The 6,000-nt window shown below is 42.1% G+C and overlaps 1 protein-coding gene across 1 annotated transcript in view; it reads right to left on the reverse strand.

Moving 5' to 3' along the window:
• The window catches only part of COL14A1 (collagen type XIV alpha 1 chain), a 227,104-nt gene extending 221,616 nt beyond the window's left edge, over window positions 1-5,488 (reverse strand). The window contains exon 1 of the mRNA XM_087447497.1: window positions 5,417-5,488. The gene's annotated coding sequence lies outside the window, so the exon portion shown is untranslated. The remainder of the gene's footprint in view (window positions 1-5,416) is intronic.
• Between the last annotated feature and the right edge of the window lie 512 nt (window positions 5,489-6,000).

A 6,000-nucleotide genomic window follows, 5' to 3' on the forward strand; every position in this document is an offset into this window, starting at 1 on the left:
GGCTGTCATCAGTTTAAGTCATCCACCTGAATTCATATGTGTAGCACATGCTGGCTGTCTGACTAATAGAGCAGGCGACAGAAGCCTCAAGAGCCATCCCACTTATTTACACATTTATTCAAACAGGAAACATCTATTCATGACCTATGACCTTCCAGGAGATATTCTAGATATTGGGGATACACAATAAAGAAGATAAGTTCCTGCTTCTTGGAGCTTACTCATGGGGAGTGGGGGACTCATATATGCTGATAAATATATGACATAATGTTGTTGGTGATCTAGTGGTTAAGATTCAGTGATTTCACCACCACAGCCCGTGTTCATTTCTCAACCATACCAGGTGTTTGTCGGTTGTCATACTGTGTTGGCTGTGTGTTGCTATGATGCTAAGAGCTATGCCACTGGTATTTCAAATACCATCAGGGTCACCCATGGTGGACAGGTTTCAGCAGAGCTTCCAGACTAAGACAGAATAGGAAGAAGGACTTGCCACCCAATTCCAAAAAAATTGGTAAGGAAAACTCTATGAATAGCAGCAGAGCATTGTCTGATATAGCCCTAGAAGTTGAGAGGATGGTACAGAAAGACTGGGCAGGGTTCCACTCTGCTGTACACAAGGTCACTGGGAGTGAGAACTCACTTGAGGCCACTAACAACAATGTCGTTGGTAAGTGATGGAAAGAAGAATAAGACAAGGGGGTGCAAATGGACAAAACCTGCTCTTTTAGATGGGGAGATCAGGGAGGAGTCCCAGGAGAAGGCATTTGAGCAGAGAATGAGTGAAGGCAGGGAGCCAGCATGGAACTAATTGGAGGAAGCGTAGAGAGAGCCAAAAACGCAAAATCTCTGAGGATGGAGGAACTGCAAGGAGGCCTGTAAGGCATAAGAGGAGTGAGCAAGGTGAGCACAGTTGAGGGATGAGATCAGAGGTAGCTGGGCCCGGAGAGTGTAAGGCCTGTACATAGGCAAAGACTTAGGGTTTTACTCCGTGTGAGAAGGGGAATTCTAAGCATAAGAGTGATGTGGTTGGATTTGACTACCAGGAGGATTGGATCACTCAAGCATCCAGATCTGTCTTTCTCATTTGCTTCTCTTCTCTGAAAATCTTGTTTTTGAGAGTGATAAGAAGAAGAATTTTTATGGGCTAGCCATTTTGCTTTCAAAGCTTCCTGAGGGGCTGGCCCCACGGCATAGTGGTTAAGTTTGGTGTGCTCCGATTTGGCGGACTGGGTTCACGGGTTCAGATCCTGGGCGCAGACCTACACCACTCATCAGCCATGCTGTGGCATCCCACATACAAAATGGAGGAAGATTGGCACAGATGTTAGCTCAGGGCGAATCTTCTTAAACAATAACAACAACAAAAGCTTCCTGAAATAAACTATCACGCATGATCCTCACTATAAGTCTATGGTTATAGAAAAAGCACATAGCATCATCCATTTAGAAAACTAAATGGAGGCATAAAGAAATTAAATAAGAGAAAAGTTTCTTGTAGGCCATGGCAGATTCCCAGGAAGATCTGCCTCTTCAGGACAGGATTCAACTTCCTGCATAATTAATCTGCTTGATTTCTCAAATGCTGCTGAACACTTCCGTTGTGAAACCCAGAAGAGGATCCAGGACCATAAAGGGTTAGATATATTCCTTGCCTCAAGGAAGTATCCAACACGGGGATCCAGCCTTACACTGGGGGAGAAATGCTGACCATCCGTCAGCTCATTCCAAACCTCCTGTAGAGTGAACTTGCCAAGTCTGATCCATCAGCATGTGCTATAGTGAAGTAATTTATGACAGCTGTGATGATAGATTGAAGACGATTTCAAAATCTTTTCTTACTACACAAAACAAAAATGCATTTTCATCTAAGAGGTTTCAAATCAATGATCAAAATATATCCATTTAATCTTTGAAATAAGTAAATGAGGCATAGTTGACTTATTACTGGGGAGCAATTTATATTCATTTGTAACCCTGTAAGTGCTTTTAGTAATTTTATTTAGTACTTAAACCCAATCACATCTAGAGGAAGCAAAAATTCTGTGGGTGAGGGGGTGAAATTCTGATAAACCTTAAGTATGTCTCAGAATGTAGTTCCCTTTAAAAATTATGAATATAGTTTACACATTTGAACTTCACAATGAAAATGACTATTGGTCATCACCAAGTCTGTGGGGCTATCTGAAAGAGAAGAATTGACTTGAATAGTCTTACACAGTCTTTCCTTTTTCTCTAATTTTATGATGCATGCAAGTGGAATTTTCTGGAGTCTCAGTGTATGTTTTTGTTTTCCCGAACTTTTTCATTGTGTTATAGCATCTGCTTTTTATGCACAGCTGGTCTTGTTGGAGTGGCATTTTCTTGCACATTTGCCCATAAAAGGGTCTGTTATACTGTCCTCAGAGCTCATGATTTCCATACTAAATTTCTGTCTATATACTTCTCTAATCAGTTCTAGAAAGATCCATTAGTAAGATAGTCTCTAAAAGAGTTGAAAGCTGTAAGATTCTTCATCTGGAGTTAGTTAAATGGAGTAGTAGGGGGAAAAAGTGAGAAATCAGTCCAGCCAGGGAACATTCAGACAAAATAATAGAATCATCTGCTGGAAAGTATTTGGAGGATTATCTCCGCTATTTTCTGTTTACAAGGAAGACATTATCTAAGTCATTTCAACTCCTCAAACTACCCTCAAACTTCTGGAGGACTCCAGTGAAGGAGAACCATCCTCATCTGCTCACTTTCTACTGACAAGCTCATTTTAAGGAAAGTCTTGCATTCCTAGAATCCAAATAGCTCCTCAGAAGTTAGAAGCCTATACCCAAGTGATTTTGCCAAGAGGCCAAAAAAAGATGTGTGTGTGTGTGTGTGTGTGTGTGTGTGTGTGTGTGTGTGTAGAGAGAGAGAGAGACTTTAAGTCAAAGCTGAGAAATTGTAAAAGATACTCAAATGGCTTTGAAAAAAACTAACACCATTCCTGCTTAGTAGTGAAATGCTTCGGTTCAGATTTATATGATTTTTTAAATAGTTTTTTAATATTTTTAGCCAAATAATTCATGTTCATTATGGAAAACTATAAAAGAAAAAAGAATCACCCAAAATTCAATCTCCTTGAAAATGTTACTGTCAATAGCCACTGTTTAAAACTATTTCCTCTGTACGTAAGGATCTCTGTGAATATTTTATGATGAGCTCATATTTGTTACACTTTTGTAACTCTTTGTTCTCACTGACCATTACATCACCATCTTGCCATCTTTATAAATAGATATCTATATCATAATTTTAATTAATTTAAAATGTATTTGATGTTTTAAAAGTCACCTTAGATATCCAAGCCGGGGAGGTGGGACAGCCTGGGTACTCTTAAAAACTTTTCCATTGAAAAAAATCAGAGAGCTATATAACATATTTAAATAAAAGCTTTAAAAATACATTGTCAAACAAGTAAGAAAGTAAAAAAAAAAAAAAAAATCCTTAGAAGCCAAAAATTAATCAAAGGCAGGAATCCAGATGTGGGCAAGCACTTAAGCATGCTTTTTTCCTGGTGCGTCCGCCAACCCCTGGAGACTGATCTATTTTGACAGCCTCTCGGGCTCAAAGCTAGAGGGCCCCAAGGGGGAATTCTTCTAGGAGACTCCCACGTACAGCTAGGAACCTGAATGGCTACCCCATCAGTGAAAGGGAGATCCAGAAATAAACTCACTCTCAGAAACGAGAGCAAAGAATTTCTTTTTTTTTTTTTTTGAAACCTTGGAACTGGGTGAATGGATGGGGAGAGAAATTCCTTAAGAAACTGTAGCCCAAAAATAGCCTTCATCCAGATTTGTGGCCTACATTCATACTATCCATGTGAATTAAAAGGCCTCAAGGCTAAGAATTATTTTGAATTGGTCACATGTTGATATGGTCCCTAAACATCTAACAGAAGCAAACTCGATCCTCTCTAGAGCAACTCACTTTAAACACAGGCCTCGAATAATTCCACAGATACAGTTCTAAGGAATATGAATACATAGTCAAAAAAAGATGACAAAACACATAACAAAATAAGAGACCAAGAGCAACAGCCAGCAGAAATAAAACAAATGGACAATAGAATGAGATCTGCAAAGATTTTAGGTAATGAAATTAATGAGCACACAGTAAGTTATGTTTAAAATGTTTAAAAAAAAAAAGGTGGAATTGAGACTATAACTAAGAACAAGAGATTATAAAAATGGCTAAGAAGATTTGGAAAAAAAAGGGAGCTTTAAGAAAAGAAAACCTAATACTTAAAAAATTAAAAACACAATGCATCTTGAGAATCAATACTAAAACACATACAATTTTACGGGCCGGCTCTGTGGCTTAGCGGTTAAGTGCGCGCGCTCTGATGCTGGCGGCCTGGGTTCGGATCCCGGGCGCGCCCCAAGGCACCACTTCTCCGTCCAGCGCGAGGCAGAGTCCCACGTACAGCAACTAGAAGGATGTGAACCTATGACATACAACTATCTGCTGGGGCTTTGGGGGGAAAAAAATGAATAAATAAAATCTTTAAAAAAAAAAAAAAAAACACATACAATTTTAAAAATCAGAAAGATAGCGAGATATAAAATTAACATATAAAAACAAATATCCTTGATATACACAAAAATAATGGAAGAATGAATCCCATTTACAATAGCAAGAAAAAAGATAAAATAATTAGAAATGAACTTAAGATGAAATTTGCAAAATCTACATGAGGAAAATGTTAAAACACTCCTGAAAGACTTATGAACTTAAACAAATGGGCAGCCACCCCTTATTCTTGAATAAAATGGCTCAACATGATAAAGATGTCAGTTTTACATAATTTAATAAAAATTTCATAAAGCCTCCATAAAAATACCAAAAAGCTTTAGTTTTAAAATGAGATAAGTTGGACGGCAGGTCAAGATGGCGGCGTAGGCAGACTCTGAACTCACTTCCTCCCGTGGACACAGCCAATTTACAACTACTCGTGGAAAAATTACCCCTGAGACAGAACTGAAAACTGGATGAGAGAAACTCCTGCAACAACGGACAATCCTAACTGAGGTGGAAGAGGCAGAGACTCCCTTCTGGAGAGGAAAAACGCCGCCTTCACAAGCCGCCAGCTTCACGGCCTCCGGGAGCAGCTCACAGGTACGCAGCCTCCCTGGAGGCGCGGGGCCCTGAGCCGGGGAGCGCCCCCGCTGTGGGCATTTTGTGGACCCAGCACAATCGAGACCAGCGGCATAATATCTGACTGTGCCTGCTACTAAAACACTGGGGAGCACCCCCAGAAAACCCGGTTCACAAAGAAACTAAAACTGGCTCTTAAAGGGCCCGCGCACAAACTCACCCGTTCCAGAAAGCATGCTAAAATCACCAGAAAGAAAGGTGCACAGTGCTTTGGTGACAAGAGACTCACCTAATAGGCCCTGAGTGCATCTCGGTGAGGGGTGAGACCTCTCCAGGGACTGGGACATTGGCGGCGGCCATTGTTGTGGCCTGGTGTGAGCGTGCTGACACAGACGCCATTGGAGTTCTCCCTGAGACCTGCTAGCCCAGGGTCTGCCCCACCCGCTAGAGCACCGATTTAATCCAGCTCAGCCAAGGCAGGCAGCCCACCCTAGAGACTGGCCCCACCCAACAACAAGCCCTCAGGCAACGTGTGGGCCTGCATAGATTGGTGACTAGATTCTCTGCAGCCCGGCAACTGAGCCGACTTGAGCGGGCAGGGTGTGCACAAGGAGCGGGTGGAGAGTGTGGGGCGGTGGCGGAGTGTGTGGGGCTCCCGCCGTGGAGAGACTGGGTCCACTTGGGGAGGTCGGGGCGCTCACACGGGGCAGGACTGTGTTGACTGTGTGTGTGGACCTGTGGGCAACAGGGCTTGTCAGCCGCAGAAGACTTGTGCTTCTCAAAGACCCACATAGGGGGTTTGCCCCACCTTCCAAAGCCTGAAACAATTGGGTGCTCCTGTGCCTGAGGCCAGCCCCACCCAGCTGCAATCCT

The sequence above is a fragment of the Ceratotherium simum genome, chromosome 23, assembly GCF_057802395.1.
Source record: "Ceratotherium simum simum isolate JZ-2026a chromosome 23, ASM5780239v1, whole genome shotgun sequence".
In the NCBI taxonomy this organism is placed as follows: domain Eukaryota; kingdom Metazoa; phylum Chordata; class Mammalia; order Perissodactyla; family Rhinocerotidae; genus Ceratotherium; species Ceratotherium simum.